Genomic DNA, 20,735 nt, shown 5'->3' with positions numbered 1-20,735 from the left:
GTCGTGTATTGATTGTATTTATCAAACACAGTGAGCTGACCACAAGATCCATAATAGTATATTGCCTCATTATAGTACCAAACATATATTAGCTCTAACATAGATTACACCTTTGCTTTTAATCCCCACCACCGCTGAGGGAGCCATGAACTTCCAGCAAAGGATCTGACAGGGAGGGAGTAAATAAATGGTCTTGCAGGGAACCTGCCAGCTGCCACATCCCATGGAAATGGATACTGGGAAACCCGTTGACAAAACTCTCATTTTGAACATCAGTTGCTGCTGTTGTTCAGTTGTACTGTTATTCATTTTTAACTTAAGAAAACATCCTTCAATTTTAAACTTCACCTACACAAATTCATGATGTTATGATTCAGAGGGTCCCATACTCCTGAGTGATTTTCATCCTTATTAAGCATCAGTGCAAATTTCCCAATGGATGTTGAGAAACTGGCTTTTGGGAAGGTGAGAATCCAAGTTCTCTACTAAGTAGGCTGCTTTTCAACCCATAGAAGAGGGTGGTGCTTTTTCTCTTTTTGATACTGTCAACCTAATGATGCTCAGGATATCCTTCATATGTCCTTCAGCTGAGCTGGAGATGTCCTGGCTGAAGCTGCAGACAGCACCTGTGCTAGGGAAGGAGGCTGTATCACCATCACAAAAGGAGTTCTTCCTCTTTCTCTGAAGGAAGAAGCAGGTCAGCTGAGCATCTGGGTGCCAAGCACAGTGGGAACTGCACTTTCCAAGGTGGAGAGCGCTGGGGTGGCACAGCAGGGTCCCCGCGAGACACAGAGCTCAGCAGGAACTGTTTTTCAGAGTTATTTAATTGACCCACATCTACTGCTTTAGGTCGTGCTAGCTGGTGTGTACACAAAAGCAAGTGCTTCTTCTGAGGAGTGCTGAAAATATATTTTTGCACCATCTGTGGATATTGCCTAGCTAGTAAGTATGGGGACTAGGGAGCGATGGAGGGGTGATATTCTGGGGGACGACAACCATATTATGCGTATTTTCGCACTTCCTGGAACATCTGAAACCACAGGAGCAAAACAACCATTTCTATGTTATCTACACTCCTCTCAGATTTTCAAGAACAATACTTCAGGCTCTTCCTTGGAGGTTTATGAACAGAATCCAAAAGACTGCAGCTCTCTTCAGCAACCGTAGCTCTACAAAGCCATCAAGACCCAGTACTTTAATTTCAACATCCCACTTGCTAGCAAGTTGTTGAAGCTCCGTAGTGAAGTTGAGTACTTCAAATCCTGCCAGTTAGAGCTCAGTCCTCATTCCCACATAAACACAACCATTTTGCAAACATGATCTGATATTAATTACCCCCCTGGCACCAAAAGTCAGGATTTCCTGATGCAGCCCACTAATGTAAAATGCATTAGTGAAAATGCTGGCTCCAAGGGGTTAGGTTCTCTAAATAAACATCACAAAGTTCTTCTTTATTCACAACTCCCAGACTATTCTGAAAGACTGATTTCTCCGACAAGAAAAAAGAAAGACTAAAATCATCCTTGGGTTTTTAATAGGTTATAAATGCCTTTTTTTTTTCTATTCAGTTGCAGGAACTGGATGTCAAGTTGTAGATCAATGAAACCTGACTCTTTCTTGTCTTAGAATGAAGTTTGTCCAAGCTCCTTTCTGCTGTCATGTGCTTTGTATTGTCTCTCTGATGGCAGATGGCTGAGGATCAACTGGACAGGATTGCACTTTGTTCTGGTTTTGTTTAGTAAGGGGGGGCCTAAGGTGGTAGCTCCTGTAGGAAACTGCTAGAAGTTGCTCCCCTTTGTTCAGTGGACTCCGCCAGGCCTAGAGCGGACCTGCTGCTGGCCAAGGCCGAGCCAATTGGTAGCAGAATGTCCCATGATAATGCCTCTGCGATAACATATTTAAGAAGGGGAAAACAGAAAAAAAAAAAAAAAAGGAGAAGATGTGAAGCAGCTGAGCAGGGGCAGAGAGGGGGAGGCGCGAGCCTTGTGGGCCTTGCAGGCCTCACCCTCTGGCCTCCTGCTGGGCAGCTGACTGGGCCCAACTTGGCCCGGCCTGGCTGCAAGAAGTGGAGAGGAGATGAGAAGTGAATAAGGTGTAAAAAGGATCCTGAGAGGCGTCTGCCAGCCTGTTGTGAGGAACGGCTGCAGACGCCAAGGTCAGTGAAGAAGGAGGGGGAGGAGTAATGCAGCTCCTGGCCAAGATTCCCCTGCAGCCTGTGGTGAAGACCATGGTGGAGCAGGTTGTCCCCCTGCAGCCCATGGAGGTCCACGGAGGGGCAGAGGTTCACCTGCAGCCTGTGGAGGACCCCACGCTGGAGCAGGTGGAGGCCTGAAGGAGGCTGTGGCCCATGGAGGGCCCGCTGGGGCAGCCGTTCTGGAGAGACTGCACCCCGTGGAAGAGATGACCCACGCCGGAGCAGTTTCACGAAGGACTGTGGCCCGTGGGAGGGACCCCACGCTGGAGCAGAGGAGGAATGCGAGGAGTTCTTCCCCCGACGACGAAGTAATGGCATAAAACAACGTGTGATGAACTGACCGCGACCCCCATTCCCTCTTCCCCCCTGTGCCACTCGGGAGGGGAAGGTAGTAGAGATAATGTTAGGCTTGGGAAGAGGGAGGGGTGAGGGGAGGTTATCTTGTTCCCTGTCTCATTCTCCTGCTAGTTTTAGAAATAAATGAATACTTTTCCCCAAGTCGAGTCTGTTTTGCCCATGACAGTAATGTTAAGGATTTCTCCCTGTCCTTATCTCAAACCTTGAGCTGTTTTTCCTTATATCATCTCCCCCTATTCTCTCGGAGGGTGGGGGGAGTGAGAGAGAGACTGCGTAGTCTGCTTCTGATCGGGGCTGAACTACGACACACTTCTAACATTTGGGCAAAAGTGGCAAATCTAAAATTTGTGTGTAAAAAAAGGAAAAGTTTGTAAAAGCTAGGGAAGATTATTATGTAAAAAAAAAATATTAATTTCTAAAGTACTGACTTAGATTTAATTTTCTTCCACTAAAAATTGGAAGGAGGACTCAAACAAAGCCAGCTTGCAATGAATGAGAAACATTCAGGTCTATTAACAAAATATGGCTGTGAGGCCAGTGATTTCCATCTGAGAAATTTCCCGTGTCCTCATTGGCAATGCCAGCTCAAGGCATTGCCACCTTCTGCCAGTACCGCAGTGCACTGCCTTCGCATTTGCGCCAAGAGTTGGACACAATCAGAAATTTGATCTGGCTTGAGCAGAAAAATAAAGAAACATTTTTTAAAAACCCAACAAGGTAAATTCCCCTGAGCCATTCCCAGCTCAGTCCCAGATAGTATTGTCCTGGGACACCTGACCAGCACAAGGAATGGCGAGAATAAGAGACAGCAGGAGCTAACCCAGACATGATTGCCCAAGGCTACGTATGGCTGAGCTGCTGTTGCACCCCCAGTGCCAGCAGCAAACAGCTGGGGATGTAACCTGGTGGTTTGCACCGTCACAGTGTTTGCAGGGTGAGAGCAGCCTGTGCAGGGCTGGGCACGCTGGGTCGCTTGGGGAGGATCCCACCAGAGAAAGCATGGTGTGGAGCAAGGTAGGACAGCATCAGGGAAGGGTGAGCTCTGCATCCACATGTTCTTCTGTCTCTCGCTGGCCGTGCCACCGGATTTGTGAGCTCCTCCAAAGTCCCATGCTGTAAAAATTCCACATGGGCTAACAAACAGCCTTAAAATGCCTGTGTGAGATGCTGCAGAAGTCATAGACCAAAAAATCATAAGCCAACGTGGACTCCCCTGCCTCACTGACTGCTTCCCATCTTATTAATCCCCAGGGTTTTAGAGGGGTCTTTGGAAATGCGGCCCAAAGTATCCATCCTTGTTCTGCCTCTTCTATTGTTGCATTTCCCTACATTTCCATCCTTAGGGATCATAGAAAGGGAGTGTGTTAAAGCCCTAGTCAAGTCTTTTTATATGGTATAATGAGGCTGAAACGCTAGTGCGGCTTTCAATCTGTAAATAGCAAGTACTACATAACCAGATTGTCAAAATAACTGTACTCAGTCCTCTTCCCATTTCAGAGCATCTAAAAATACATGCACTGGTATGATAACTTCAGGTACAAATACAAGCATCTCATCCCCACCTGATTTGAAAAACAAATGCCTATTTAATATTACTCCACTACAAATAAACAGATTTATATCTGAAATGCCGTCCAGCACGTATAATAAAATCTGTTCGGCTAATGGTCCCGTCACATTTATAAGAAGGGCTGAAACCTGCAATAGGTTGAAAGAAAATTCAATTACAATTTCAACCAAATGCTTGTCCAGATCAAATTTTGTTTGAATTATCTAATGAGGCACACTTAATCACTGGAAACTGCAGCATTTTTAGAGCAGTTTTCAAATGTTATTCTGCCGGTAAATGCATCTTTTTATTTCAACAATTTGTGAATGCCATGTTTGATTAGAAATTTAACTTTATTGATTCCAGATAAAATGAAAACCCTTTATTTCTTGGTATTCTGGCCTTGCATATTCTATTCTTTAGTTGAATCACATCCTAGAAAATGTTCTGCTTTTGTCTCGCATACTTGTGGAGGGACGAGTGAAATGGAAGCTTCAGTCTACTCAAAAATTTTTTCTTAATCCGAGAAAAAAGTTTGCTGTACAAGTTTCCTACTAGGGTCAAGATCTGGGGTGGTGGGGTGGTGGAGGGGTAGGCAATTCTGAAATTTCAAAACTAAATACCTCTTTTCTACCCAGACATTTCAGAATTCATTCTTTGTCGCACAGGTCTGAAAGGTTAAAAATAACTGTACCTCCTGAGACTTCTCCCTGGGCTGTGCTCTTTCCTGGGATTCTGTAAGCTTTTTCCACCCAAACTGGGTCAGCTTCTGTGCCTAATTTTAAAATCTCTGGGATCCAACACTTTATAAAAATCAATGAGAACTTTCCCATTAAATAATCCCAGCTGTCACATATGATATGCTCTGTCCTGATTCTGCTGAAACTTGATTTTGTATATTGAAAAGGTGATTATTAGTTTTAAAGAGCTGTGAGCTCCTTGTGGAAAATTATAGGCAAAATTCTTCATATGTGGAGTCTTTTCTCTGTCGCTTTATGTAGACTTTTTCCTTTTCAGGCAGGAAAACTACAGTTAAAATGAGAATGTTTCCTGATGGAACTTAGGAAATAGCCTTTTACAACAAAGGTTGAGAAAGGACATTTTCTTATATTTGCTCTGATTGTGCTTGTGGTTGCTTTTACTCTCAGAAAATGTAGTTACAAGGAAAGGTAATGGAGATCGCAAATATCTCTACCAATACTGTTTTTCTGGATGTTTTGATACCAGAGTTGTTCATACAGCTAGCCTGCGAGGTCTGGGAAGAACTCAAGCAATATTCAATAATACAGGGGACCATTGCTATCAGATAAATAAATAAACCAAAATGATTTAGGTATTTATGTAAAATACTTGATTGCTTTTCCAGTCTCTGCTTAGAGAGATTCTTTGCTATGATGCCCACAAAATATTTGACAACTGTCTGACTGCTTGCATGCTAAACCAGCATCCATCATACCCAGCAATGTGGCCTTTTGCTGTGTTCAGGCTTTTCTGGTGACACCCAGCTGTTTCTAGACTTTGACTAGGTATTGGGATAAGAATTTATTTCATTGGTGTTTATGCAGCACCTAGCACAGTGTCATCCTGATGCATAGGAGGGAATGGAAGATACTCCTGCAAAGCAAATTAACAGTGTCTTTGGGATTTGGAAATGACATGAAGAATTATTCAAGATTTGGCTCCAGAAAGTAAATCTCTAAGTCAAATTGTTAACGATAGCTGTGACAGGCTGCTTGGTAGCAATGCATGGTTTGGAATATTATTGTAAACAATTTGACAAATACTTTAGATAATGAACAAAGTAATAAAAAATCAATGTCTGTTCCCAGATAATTTATGAAAAGAAAGTATAAAAAAGGAGTATATTTATCAAATCTACTTATCAAATCTATTGTTTCTGCAAATAGTTCACCTCATTATTTCAGAGGGGAAATAGATAGGAAGAGAAAATGAGCTCAACAAAACAAACATCGGCTTATATATCAATAACATTGTAAATGGCAATGACAGAAGGGAAATACAGCTAATTTGATGTGGGGAAAAAAACTGTCCTGAACCTCACCAGCTCCCTAACAATAACAAATCGAGGGGTCACACACTGCTGCTTGGCGCACTCCAACACCGGAGATGGAGCCATAGGAGAGCCCTGGCTGTGCCACTCCAGTCGTGCTTCCCAGCTCTACCACTCTTTCCATCGTCATCCGGCGCCGTGTGTTTCCTTTTGCTCTCTGTTTGTCTGCAGCAAATGGCTGTTTGGGAAACAAACAGGCAGTTTCTGAATTCCAGGGAAGAGCAGCTTGGCTCACAGCAGATTTCCTTATGGCTTTTTAAGGACAACATTAATATCATTTATTGTCGTCTTAATCATTCCCTTTGACAGAAAGAACCGCAGAAGAGAGAAGCATCTTCCAAGAGATTGACACTGCCTTGCTTGTGGCTTCCCCCTCAATTAGGAAGCCAGAGGCGTATGTCTGAAACTTACTCTCCAGCCTCAGTCCTACATTTGGTCACACTTCAGCAAATATTTTTTTTTTTCCTAGGATCTTGGGGCAGAGTGAGTTCCATAACTTAGTAATAAATGCCCATGATATTGAACTCATTTTTGGGTGTTAGGTGTTCTTCTGCCATTGTGCCCATGCAAAGTTAAGATACCCTACAGCAGAGAGTTGAGCAGCAGTGCTTGGTAGCAGATGGTAGGCACTGAACATTGCTGTAATCAAAGGAGGTCTTTGTATTTAAATCTCAGATGTCTGTGGAAAACATCAACTTTAAGAACTTTCTGATCTCATTACTTTAGAGTGTGTTCATTCAAACTGAACACAGAGCATTGAGGACTCTCAAGTTTATTTAAAGTCTATGCAAAGTTACAGCCTCAAATTCACATTTAAAGCACTGAAGAAAAGGAAATCTGACTTTCAAAAAGGGACTGTAAGCTCTAGTTTTAAAGGTAGTGATGAAACTCCCATGAAGGGGAACTGTGTATCATATCCTCTTTCATTGGTTTCAGACACACTCCTTGCCTTGGAGAAAAGCAAAAGCCAAGAGTTGGGAAAGCCATTACAGGAGGGATTGATTTCAGTTTGTTGAGGTTACACGAGTCTCGCCCTGACTGCTCTTGTTCTCCAGGAGGCTAAGTGGTTATCTTAAATGTGAGGGAGTCTCTCCAGGTACAGCAGCCAGTCAGGCAAACCAAAACAAAAAAAAAAAACCAACAGAGAAACCTAGTCCTGGTCTACCCAGAAATAAGATTTCTCTTTTACTTACCTGACCTGATTCGCGGAAACATTATTTGCAGTGCTGGCATCTTTCCTTCAGAGAAGAATGAGTTTCCTTCTACAGACTCTAGCTTGCCATCTGCACTTTGCTTTCCCTTGCACAGTCTGAATTTACTTTTCCTGAGGACCAACGAGCATCCTATTCAAACAAAGACCAAATAGCACAGTGTAGGGGAAATCTGGCAAGCTTCATCCTCCTGATGAGTGAAGCATTATGTCTCACTGTACCTGATGGCAAACTCTCTGTTTTAATAGCTTTAGATGTTAAGTACCAGTTTAAAAGGTGGCACAGCGATTCAAGCAGCTATAACCTACTGGAAAGCAGTGAGTACCTAAATCTCTTTATGCTAAATGTCAGGCTCCTAGCCAGAGAACTTTGGTCTTTCCATACAATTTTCATGCTTGTAATTCTTTGGGCATTTTAAAGATTATTTTTTAACAAATGTCTTATTGACAGCAGCTGCCATGGAAGCCCAGCCTAAACCTATTTAAATCTGTAGTCGTCCTTTAGCTGAGCTTCACAGGCTTCCAGAAAGTCCACAATGTCTGGAGCCTGGATGGTATGATGGTTTGCTGCAGTCCATCACACAGCCTGGATGACTTTCCCCTCCATGTCTGAGTGCCTGGACCACTCCTCAGGCTGGTTCCCTGAGTGTGAGTGGCTGACAGCACCCACTCTTCATGTGCTCCCTGCAGCACATCCTGGCATGGGCTCCACAAAGGGACTTTGCAGCTAAACTACTTCAGATCCCTTGGGACTGGTGTTAACACCCTGCAACATGAGCTGGCCCGTCCCAGAGGACCACCTCCTCCACATCCCAGTGTCTTGGCTTTCCACTTTAGGTACACTGGGGCTTGAACACACAGGTGAACTTGACAAGTGGGCTGAAAACCAAACATTTCTTACAGTGGCAGGTACAGAGCATACACAGAACCAAACACAACTCGCCTCTTTGCAGGGAAGACTTTTGCCATCTTGCTTGGACCTGCCATTAAATTGGACCCCCTCTTGCTAAAGGATACCTCCTTGCCTCTAGGGCTGTAAACCCTGAGCAACCAAAGATCACAAGCTAAATTTTCTCAGGAGAATCAAAGTGAAAAGGTTGCCTCCTTCAGTCATTAGATTATTAAAAAAAAATCTAAATAGTTTAAAAAAAAAATCTGTGCCTTTATTTTTTTAAACTCGTCTTTTCTTCTTTTGCACTGTTTGTACATCAACATAATTTGAAAAAACAACATTTAATACATCCAGAAATTAACACCTCACCTTGCTTGCTCAAGTAGGCATTCTCCACGTGGCGAGGACAAGGGAAATCCATGTCACACAGCAGTTTGGACTTTCTTCTCCACCATAGCCTTATCTCTCCCCTATATGCTCATGGATAAGGGTTCTAAAATGAAGGCAGATGTATATTCTCTATGCACCCACTGTGAAATTATTTTTCAATACATATTTATGTGAACAGCAAACCTTTTTAAATGTAAAGTCATTACAGCGTCAACCATCTTGCTAACTGCTGGAAAACCCCTAACTTAAGCAGTGCTTTTTATAACTCAGCACATTAATTATATTTAGAATCCTTAATTATCTCTTTTCCATAGTCAACTCTAATAAATTCCAAACATTTAAAAATAATTTTAAATAATGCTGCTTTCTTTGCATATTTTCAATCAACTGCACAAATATCTAAATTAGCTGGTAATTATATGACATTTGGTTTACTTTAAAAACTGGTAATTAGTTGTCCAATGCCACACTTGCTTTTTCAGCCTCCATTGTCCCTCCCCCTCACTGCCCTGGGACCTTCTCCCGGGTGCTGGGATGGGGTCCTAGCGTTCCTTTACCTCCGTTTCCCCGCTCCGGCTGCCCAGGCATCCCTCCTTCTCCTGGAGCCCAGGTGGAGGTTTCAGCCCCAGCGAACGGTGGAGGTGGTGGCTGCTGCTGTGGTGGCCATGGCTGCTGCAGCTGCAGGGGCTACCACCTCCACTATCTCTCTGCACCTTATTATTCCACTAATCGCGAGGTAAGTACTCATCATTTTAGGAGCAATTACAATTGGTAGTAGCCACAAGCTGTTTGGTAGTGGTAGGTTCTGGGTCTCAGTGTGCAAGCTACTCCAAGCTGGCGTCTTCTTCTTGAGAACACTTGACTGCATTAAATTCTTGCACACTCTGAGCAGCCGTAGATAAAAGAGGAGCACAAATAAACTATGAATGGCAATATAAATGGTGAGCAGCAATATGTTTAAGCCTCAGCCATATGCATATACCAACCTTTTCACTTATACAGACTGTCGTCAATCATGCTAACTGACTAATTGATTAGAAAGATATCTTTTTAATTAAGGTTTTTCACTACAAATGTTGTGGGTTTTTTTTTTAATTTTAATAACTTCTGTGGTAAAATTGCCTTTAAATAAATTTTAAATTACCATAGTTTCTATTTGAAAATTAAATATTAAAAAGGAGTATCTTAGTTTGTTATTTTGTTGTTTGGTTTTTTTTAAGATACTACATACACATGTATTTTAACTTAAAATAAGTTGCCCCAACAGATCTATATATGTTTTATAAGTGGTTCTTCTGATGCTCAAAAATTTTCAGTGCAGTAAAATTCCATCCAGTAGAAAACTTTTAGGAAAAAGAATCTTATCCCACTTTAATTACAAAAATAAGTAATTTTATATGTCTGACCTCTTTGGTACTCAATAATTTTCATTTGCTTTTAAGCTGGTTTTTATTGTGGTTTTTTTTTTAGTGGGAGGGAGACAGAGGATTGAGGAAGGCAGGTGAACAGAGGACGCGGAGTGTGCAAGTGAACTTTTCAAAGAGAAGGGAAGAGAGTACCAGAAAGAAATTATAATACTCAACATTTTCACTGGTAGCTTAATTTCTTGTTTTGCTGTACTGGTGCACATGGCATAACGTAGCTGCATAAGGAACTCACAAAGACTCCCCATACGGAAAAACGGTGATGCTACTGAGATGTTTTCAGAGAAACAGGATGATGGCATGAAGGGGAAAAAAATCAATGTAATGTCTTTCTAAAAATCAGAATGAATAGTTCACTCTATACAGTTTCACGTTTGTTAGAGAGAATTTGTTCCTGCAGAACCATTGGATTTTTTTTTCTAGGAGACCTTCTGAAGTGATCAGCCTGGGGAGGGGCCACCTTCCTACCTGGCTCTCCCATTTGCACTTCCTTAAGGCACAGATTTAATAGCATTTCCCAGTGGGGCAGAGATGAGGAGTCACAGATGGAGTGTGAGGCTGTTATGTCCAGTTGTGTGGCCTCAGGCACATCATTTAACCTCGCTGGGCAGCCGGGACCCTCAGCGCCTGCTCACCTTTGTAGAGTACTTTGTCAACTTTGGATGAAAAAGTAGTGCTTTTATTTGGAAATTGCTCTACACTGGCTCTGCGGCAAAAAAAAAAAAAAAGAGGGGGATAATAAAACAGGGACTGAGTTTGCCCTTGGGGTAGTCAAAAAGAAGATGAACATTTGAAGATAGTTGAAGAAGTATTTTCTGGCAGATCATCTCATATGAAAGAAGGAAAGTGGAAACAAAGGGGAAATACACCTAACAGGAACAGAAAAGAGATTTGTGTCTGGGGGCTTCCTTTTCTGTGCCAGGACTTCTGTGATGCAGGTCTCCACCCTCTTGCCATCCTTTAAATTACTCCGTGCTGGGGATTTCTTACTGTTATTGGAGTGAAGTGAAGACTCTCCCAAGGATACGTCTGAGCAAACTCTCTCAAAAACTGACAGGCCAGAAAGACTTTATGGCTTCTGTGAGTGGTGAGCCTGGAGCAACGCTGAAGAGAGCCAAGAGCCAGAGAATGGAGGAAATTGAGCATGCAGGCAGATGAGGAGAAAACAAAGCATCTCAAATATTTTCTTTGCATCTGTCTCCTGCGGCATCAAAGAGGCAACATACAACTAGGAAAAATCATGACACACTGGAAAATTCAGGATAGATCCTTTAATGGAAGAGAATTAGAAAAGCTGGTGGTCAGAAAGAAAACACCAGTCGTGACATTATGATAATGCAAAGATACTTTTCTGCTGAGGGCTGAGAATAAGTAAGAGCTCCTTAGGTTTCTTCATTACTGACTATGAGAGAAATAATAGCACCATTTTACAGATGGGTAAACTAATTGCCAAGGAAATCAAGTTTCTTGCTGTCATCACACAATGTATCTTACTCATACCTAGGCACGGATCCCCTACACATCAGGTCATTTACTTGCCAATTTGCATATCAATTATTTAGAAAATAAGACTTTGGTTATAAAGAAGGACTATGAAATTAACCCAGCAGAAGGTGATTACAAGGCAACCACGCCATCCTTCTCTAGCCAGTCCATGGCACCATTAGTCTGTCCAGGCAAGGAGTTCCGAAAGGCTGGCACATAAAATCTTCATCCACAGCCTGCAAAAGAGTTTTTTAAAATTCTGACTGCATCCCAGCATTATCTTGTTATGTAGCCCTCCTCATAAGTAAAACTGTGTGTTCACGGTTTGATTTTCTTTTTCACATCATGTGGTTGCTAACATTTGCGCAAAGTGGACAATGGTGTTACTATTACTTTCTGGGTCTTTCATTGTTCTCCTTGCATTTTGAACTCATTCTGCACCATGTTAATAGCCAGATACAAAGCAGCAGAGACTTAGACCAACTGATGACCTGTTCACGTAAGCGCATCTCTACATATTGTTTTTTCTGCCTCTGATTCCTATAAAGTGCTTTTCCCTGTGGAATTATATTTTAAGTTGTGTTCTAAAGCTGATGCACATTTCCCCTATCCCAGGGTTATTTACGCTGGATTGCAGCTATAGAGAAAAACTCAGAGGATAGATGTGCAACTAAACAACTCAGAAGAGATACAGACCGCTACAAAATACATTATTAAGTAAAATGACATTTGATTTGTAGCTGTGAGACCAACCTCTTTTGACATGCAAGGGAGCACAGCTATGGGCTGCCTTGAAAGCTTCCACACATCGATAGTTTTTCTGTTGCTAGGAGGAAGGGTTTTTGAAGTGGGAGGAGAAGCAGAGACCCTCTAGTCAACAGAAGGATCCTCATGTAAGGGTCAAGAGGGAGCAGAACTCAGAGAGAGAAAAAAAATACAGCTGACCATACTGTGTTATTCTCTATTCACTTTAATACCTACACTTAATGATATGCTTTAAAGCTAAACCTCGGGAATGTCAGGAGCTTTTTTCTCATGGTGACATCCCATGTAGGAGGAATCTCCTGAGTTCTCCTTTAAAACAGAAAGATGAAAAAAACTTGCCTTGGAGAAATTTCCTCTGGATTTGAGCTTGTTGGTGTGTTGTTTACTCAAATGATTTATGGACTGGAGATTAGTGAAGTCATAGCAACACAGAAATTGCCAAGTGAAAATAAAACCAGCCCTGTGTACTCTTATTGAACATAATCAAGGAAGCAGCTGACAAACAGGATTTTTTTTTCCCAGTTATGCAGAGACTTTGTACGAGACAAAGATTATTCTTGCCTTTCAAAACTCTTTGAGCAGTGTCTGGCATTCCAATAACTGGCGTGATTAATTTGACTTCGTTAAATATTTTGTGTTCTGCCATACCCTATGTATAACCCACAAAGACTTATTTCCTCCTGGAGAAACGAATGTGTCCTTCGAGGAGGTGAGGGCTGGGAAGAGACTCATTCCCAGCGCTGCCACAGACCTGCCAGTCAAGTCGCGCGGGGTGAGACTTGTCTTTCTGTAAAGCCAGTGAAGAACCATGGGTCTGAGCTGAGCTCATTCCCTGGCACCTCCAAAGACCACGGGGAGGGCTGTGCACCTCTGCACAGGGGCAGCATCTTTTAGGGTAAGACAAACGGCATCTGGGTGGCTGCAGCAGGAGCCTGTAGGACTGCCATTTGGAAACATGTTCAGGTCCTCACCTTCCCGCTCTGAAGCCTTGCCTTACTTTTCTGACCACAGAAGTGGCATGATTAGGACGATTGAGCATGTTGTTATGCCAGGGTAGCACATCAAAATGGCAATGTCACCTCCTACTGAGGAAAAACAGGGCAGGATAAACTTTAACTGGTTACTCTAACTGTTTGTGTGCTCAACCGCTGTATAAAACTTCTTTGCCATATCTCTTAATCTGCTTTATCTATTTAGATTGCCAAGCCCTGCAGAAGAGGACTCTCTCTTATTTTACTTTTTTTCCACAGCAACGTACACAATAGGATGATGTTTGTGGTGGCTGGAAGTTGCCACTGCAATGCAGTTAATAGCTCACTCCAGAAAGACCAAGCTTGAAATCTGACCTCAGGAGCCGTGTGACAAGGAGATGGCACTTTGTTGGCTTCCTTTGGCGCATTCATGAGCAGCTGTGTGAGACCGCAGCAAGGTTTTGAGATCACTTAGATTATGGTGGAATTATTTATTTGCTTGTATGCAGCAGAGAGCTTCCCTTTATGTAAATCTTATTCAGTAAGGTAGGTAAGCAGAGAGGAATGAGGAGTGTCTGTGGGCCTGCAAACCAGAGGAACTGCATCTATGAAAGCTGCCAAACTCTAGCCTAGTGCGAGATCGGGGGAGACAGGTGTCAAGACCAGTGAGTAGAGCAATTTGTTGAAGTGGCAATTTAGGAGCAGAAAGATCAGTCCAAGATCTAAATTGAAAACGTACATCAATATCTTGCTGGTGTTTCTATATGTAGCTGTGTAAAAGCACATTATCTGAAAAGGGGAGAGGAAGGACAATACTTTTTGACAAGTTTGGGATCTACAAAAGACTTCTTGGAATCAGGCAAACACTGTGGTACTTTGGGGGATGGTCATAGCTTCAAAGGCAAGGATCCAGTCAAGAAGTTTTCTGAAGGCTAAGACAAAACAAAAATCCTTGTGATGATGCAGGCAGCGGATAACTGAGAAAATGGTCACCTAGCAGAGATGCAGATCTGCTGGTAGGAAGCAAAGGCGAGTGCCCAAACAGAGATGTATGAAAATGGCCCACCTTGCGTATCTTAAAATCAGCATCAAAGAAAGCAATCAGAAAAGCTTTCCTGTGCTTTGTCTGCCTCCATGTGAGCTAGCAGGTCCTCTGATGTGAGGCTTTTATGATAGTGGATTATCCCAGCTCTAATCCTTTGGTGTTGTCTGGGAGACAGTCATCTCCTCCGTTAGATACAACACTCCTGAGCCCGCCGGGCTATTTGCTGTGGAAGCTGACGTGTGTAAGCACTGCTACTATCAGTGTCCCAGACAGGTTACTGGGAGTTCACATCCTACCACGTAGCATTTCCGTGTTTCCCACCATGGTTGTTTTAGTCTAACTGCCTCTCTGTAGATGGACCTCTGCCAGGACAAGTCAGAAAAGTGACATTGCCTTTAGCCAGTTCTTATTGTAACGAGAAGGAATAACATCTTTTTTACTCAGCACTGATGCAGTGGAATACTGCCAAACCCCTGGAAATCCTCCAAATAGGCACATTTCTCCTGCCCATTAAAAACTAATACAGTACTACCAAAACAGAAAGCACTGTTGACAAAAACATATTTTCCCCACAATTTAAGATCCCAATTTAGGTGTAAAATAAACATCGAATACAGATTTAATTCACTTTTTACATCTTCTGATGGTGTATAATAGGAATAACACCTCTTTTAAAGTAAACTAGAAAGAGGCAGACTTTCATGCACTGAATAAAGATCTCAGCTCACAATTTTGGCTTCCTCGGCACAGAGCGCTAGTTTAGCTCCTAATTTCCTCTCGAGTGACTTAATGGTACTGTGTTGCTTAATTATAGCAGTTGCAAACTTCATCCTCTAAGAAATATCACTGGGACCCAAACATCTGCAAGATTTTGAAGGAGGAAGAAACCACATAAAATACCCATTTTTGTATTACTTTGTGTTTATTAGTCCGTCACACGTAGCACAGCTACTAAGCAGATGGAACAATGCAGCGTTTAAATAAGAACCAATGGTAATGAAATAGAAGATATTAAGTTGCACAAACTCTCTCTCCATCAAAGACTCAGGCTACAGTAGGGGGCACTTGCACGTAACATGAGTTTTTAAAAAGCAAAGTACAAGTAGCCCAGGGATCCTAAAAGTGGCATATACCTACCGGGTCATTCTAGCCCACCCCTCCCCTAGCTAGTGAGCATTTTTCTCAACTGACTATTTATTGCTATTGTGTCACGTCTTCTTTTAAATGTTGCAAATGATATGGCTTCTACCCTTTGCCTTTGGGAGTCTTGCGTGGCCTATTAGATGTCACTGTCAGGAAGCTTTTCCCCTGATTTTTCAGTGTTACTTCTCTTGTTTGTAGTTTTATTCTCTGTACTCCTGGCCATATCCTTTTTGTTACCTTTAATATTTCTCCTTCCTCCCCTCTTTTGACCATTGCAAGTGAACATTTGCAAGTGATAAAAATACTTATCCTATGTCCTGAGGTACACAGCAATTTAGGTTCTTTGAGCAAGGGAGAGAAGAGAGAGTGGGATTCAGCATACAAAGGACCTCACATCTATTCCAGAATATTTGGCAACACTACTTGCAGTGCAACCTCAATACTGTGCCACAAATGGCGGCCACCACCGCAGAGAGATGTAGTCCTAGCAATGACCTAAGTGCAGTCGAATGTGGAGGCCGTCATTTTGCAGTTGCGCTGCTGGTCGCGGGGAGCAAATTGATTCACATTGGTAGGCAAGCTCCGCACCTATGGCAGCATCAAAAAAGCAGAATTCCCCTCAACGCACAAATATTTTTGACGAGAGCAGGGCAGAGATCACTAGAAACGAAACAGCATTTGCCTATTCAGAGTCTATATGTTATTTGAAACCTGAAAGTCCGATGTGTAGGAAGAAATTTCAAAATTCTTTAATGTAGTTGCTGTTGCTATAGAAACTATTTTTCTGGGCATCTGTACACCCTGCGCATTTGTCTCACTTGGTCCCTGGGTGCCCAAAAGGGAGTTTGTGGGGTGTGAACAGAGAAGGTGGGGGAACACGTCAGAGGTACTGCAAGACCATATTGTTTCACATTGCCTTCTGAGGAAAAGGTGTTAAAAATAGATGACTGGGGAGTGGCTGTCTATTACTAATGGAAGAGAGGAAAAGAAGCATCAAGATCCAGAGAAATACGTTCATCCTGATGGAGCTCTGATGAACAATGGAGCTTCAAAGGAATTTGTCTTTTGCTGTCTGAAGAGCTTGGTCTGTGTGACCCACCTGCCCAGAGGTTTTCTGGAGGCATCTGATTTTTCAGACTTAATTACAAAAAATGGTAAGTACTGATTTTAAGAGTTTCCCCTGTACCTTATGAAGGTGATCAAATGGACAATAGATAAAGAAGTCTCCTGTTGCCTTGGGTTTGATCTCACTTTTGGAATAGCAGGATGAGAAATTAATGGAAGAACAATAGAAAAGATGTTGGCAATGGAGAGAAAACTTCGCCTAAGACATTCCTCAGAACTTTGTCTCTCCTCTCTGTGTGTTTTGCGGAGTTATTAAAATGTTAAAACCGAACAGGTAGTGCTTCCCTTCTCCATCACCTTCCCCAAGCACAGAGTTTAAGTGGGCCTATTTTGAAAGGTGGCTTTGTTTTTCTAAGCAGTGGGTATGCAATTGCAGCGAGGTCACTAAGAGGTCAGGCAATGCCAGTCAACTGGGAGGTCAGGCGATTTCTTTTCTCTTCCCTGGAAAGAAAATACTTACCTCTCAGCAATCACATTTCTTGTGGGAAGAGAGAGGAATCTGAATGGGGAATGAGGATAAGAATTTATGCATGCAGCTCCTATTAATTGTTAGCTTGGGTTGTGGGTATTAAAATTTGCCTAGACTTTTAAAAAAGTCCATCCTGCAGTCAAAAGAGAAGCAGCACAGTTCTCCCCCTTCGCAATGCAAAAATGAAATAAATAAATACGCAAATCCCCATAAATAGCCGATGACATCTAACCCCAGTCGGTCTTCTGCTTTGCCAAAACTGTCAGCTAGACGGAAGGAGCCTGTTGCTGCCGCTATCTCTGCTGTTGGTCTTTTTGCCTCCACTCTTCTCTCCAAAGACCTCCTCTGGAACAGCAAACTGTTAGCATAAGACATATTGAATAACTGTCTTCTCAAAAACAGTTTCAATTCCCTTTCACTTCTTAATTAAACCCACTATGGTGAGGAACTTACATCCTGCCCTTCGCATTTTTTAATGAAAACACCTAAATGTTCTCAACATTCTTCAGAATTTTACTTGTCCTCGAAGGAATTTAAGATTAATCTGCCTCCACAGGAAAATATTCTTAGATATCAATTATTAATGAACTCTTTCACAGAATTTCTCTAGCTTTCTGTTGCATGTCTCCTTCGGACATCCTGGCCGTTTTTCCTGGTGGCTTTGAAAAGACATGGAGAAAGCTTTGTTTTATAAAATTCCGATTGAATATTGAGAACCACAAGAAGAGCTAAGAGGGATGTTTGGTTGAATCCATATTATTCACTGAATAATGCTATTTCTGTTTGACCAAAGCTATTCCATAATGAAGCTGAGATTCAATGGATGAATTGAGCTGAAGAAGACTGGAAGAAAAAAGACAAATTTCACAGAGGTGTTTCCAAAGGGAAGAGGACTGCCCTTCATATTCCCCTCTCCTCTCCCAGGCAAGAAAAGCAAACCCTGCAGTTTCAGAAACAGAAACGTTTATGTGAAGCTGAATCAAGAAGGGAATTGAGTTGCCCCATGGGCAGCACGGCAGGTGAAGCCTGCCTTCCTACCGCTTTGCAGCTGCTTGCTACCCACTGGCCTGGAAAGAGACCTGGTGGGAGCTCGACCTCCCGACCTGGGGGCTGAAGCTGGACCGAGGTGCCCAGGCAGGAGGCTGGGGACAGGCAGCAGAACTGGCACTGGCAGCCTACCTCCCTTCCCCTCTACCGAGGCACTAATCAGGGTTTTTCTCCTCTACCCAGCTGTTCATTTTTATGAAACTTGTAGGAACTTAATATCTTTGAGACTTCTATTGCTCTTTTCAAATTTGTCTGAAAGTCGCTAATGGGTTGGAGAATTATTAGGGGAGGACTGACTGACAGACAGCCTGATTGCGGAAACCTCGTTTCCTCCTGAAACCAGGCTGAAAGCAGTGAACTGGTGGGAAAGCTTGTGCTACCTTCTTTGATACAGACTTTTTTTTTTTGTATGTCATTTGGACCCCTGCCCTATTTAATATACACCTTTGGAGCATGGACATTTATTACACAGCTAGATTAGCTGTACATAAATCTGCCGCCTATTCAGCCTGTCAACCAGCTTCTGGGAAAACATATCACTGATAAAAACTGCATTTTTTTAAAGACCATAAGTCAGATTTCTGCTAACTTTCAGCAGAGTTATTTCATAGATCCTTAAAGTGAGCATGGCATCCTCTCTTTGTTACACCAGGTGCTTCTGTGGGAGAGTTATCCAAATCATTACTATTATTAATTATTATCATTATTAATACTATTAAAATGAGGGAAAGAATGTGTTGTTTGCCTCTAGGCTTTTTGCAACAGTGGTCTGACTAATTTTTATGTGCCACATCCTCAAAGCGATGCAAGTGGCATCCTAGAATGTGCGCTGGAACATGGGAAAAAAGGAGTTAATAAATTACAGGTATAATGAAATAACAGATATGATTTCCAGTTTTTCATACTTTTCTTTCATTCTACTTGATTCATAAGGACAAGAATAAATGTCTTCCTCATTTTTGCTGGAGATCACCTTGTCTGACTAAAGGAGAACACTTCAGAACAAACAGATTTATCTGCCTTTAATTCAGATATTGAATAACAGAGATCTTTTCTCCTAACCAATTTTGGGAATGGTAAAGAAATACAATGAAAAAATAACAAATAGTTTTAAATCCTCTGATTAGAAGTACATTACTCTCATTTTTTTCAGGTTGAGTTTCTGTCATGCTTTTGACAGTGACACTGGCTCTGCAGTCAGCTATAAACACTCATGAAGAGTCAAGACAGGCTTGGTTTAATCTTTAGAACAAAAAAAGCAAGAAATTTTTGCCCAGCTCACCTTAATAAGAGTTTGTAGAGATGACAGATTTTGCATCATAAAAAAATAAATATACAGACATTAAAACCCCCCACGTTGTTCCCTCCTGTTTTCAGGTCTTTTTTACTCTGCCCGTAGTTCCCACTATAAATACATCATAAGAGCTCAGTATTCAGTCAGTGTTTTTCCCCCTCTCCCATTCAGTCTGTCGCAGCCGACTTTGCTTGGCTTCCAGGTTATATTAAGGCTTTTGGCTTCGTGGCTGTAGGGAGAAATCTCAGCGTAGATGTTGAGCTTCGGGAGGGAGGGCTGCGAATAGAGTCAGCCAGAAATACTGACAGTAAGTCAGAGGTGGGCAGCCAGGGACAGCAGAAGCAATTGACTACCGGCAAAGTCAAGGATTAAAAACATATCGTGGGAAAAAAAACCCAGCAGAATATGAGATTCTCTGAAATGCTCTCTGACTTAAAATCAGAGCCCCAATAAAAACGGAAATAAAAAAGTTCTGACTTGCTCTGTTTTATATAAAATTCCCTCTTTACCTTTCAGACGCAGATCAGGTACAGGGTGTTTCCTTTCCTTCTGTTCTTTAAAAGCCAAATTAAATCCATGGTTGTTTTATAGAGAAAATGGTAAGCTAGGGGGGTTTATAAAAAGATCTATAGAATGAAAGGTTTAGTCTTTTGACAGGGAGCTAACAGGAGCGCTGCACATACTCAGTTATCGCAGCCTGCAATAATTTTTACTGACCTCGGCTCCAATTTTATGCTCATTACTCAGGCGAACAGCTCATTGTTTGTACTGGCAGCTTTGCCTGAGTATGAAATTCAAGAGGAAGCTTTGAAACTGCAGAGACATGGTAGAAATTCGTAACCGTTGGATTGATTTAAAGCAAAAGCCGGAGTAGCGATACCGCAAGGTGTCTGACAGCCCGAGACGTGAAAGGCCTCCGTCACCAGACATCCCCTTGCCCGGCCAAACGGCCCCAGGTCTGACCTGGATGTCCTGCCTAAAATGCTAGGGGCTGCCTGTGACATTGAGAACTACTCGTTAAATGAATTTGTAATATGAATATAGGCTGTGCAGTAAATGAGTGCCATTGCGGGTTTGAATGTAAAACAATGCATTGGGGCATAAGTGATTTGCATCTGTGAAGATGCATCTGGTATAGAAAATGAATGTAGTAAAGGATTGTTGAAGAGCTCCGCCTGAGTTCAAGAACCCACCCAGAGAGGACAGGGCCAGGGCCAAGGTGATCTCCAGAGGTGTAACCCCTGGGTGAACAACCTTCCCAGGACTTACCAGTTCTGCAAGTTTTTAAGGAGTAGCTGATAGCA

Source organism: Chlamydotis macqueenii, chromosome 2 (assembly GCF_036417535.1).
Source record: "Chlamydotis macqueenii isolate bChlMac1 chromosome 2, bChlMac1.mat, whole genome shotgun sequence".
Classification (NCBI taxonomy): domain Eukaryota; kingdom Metazoa; phylum Chordata; class Aves; order Otidiformes; family Otididae; genus Chlamydotis; species Chlamydotis macqueenii.
The sequence above is the reverse complement of the archived record's forward strand: the minus strand, read 5'-3'. Positions refer to the sequence as shown.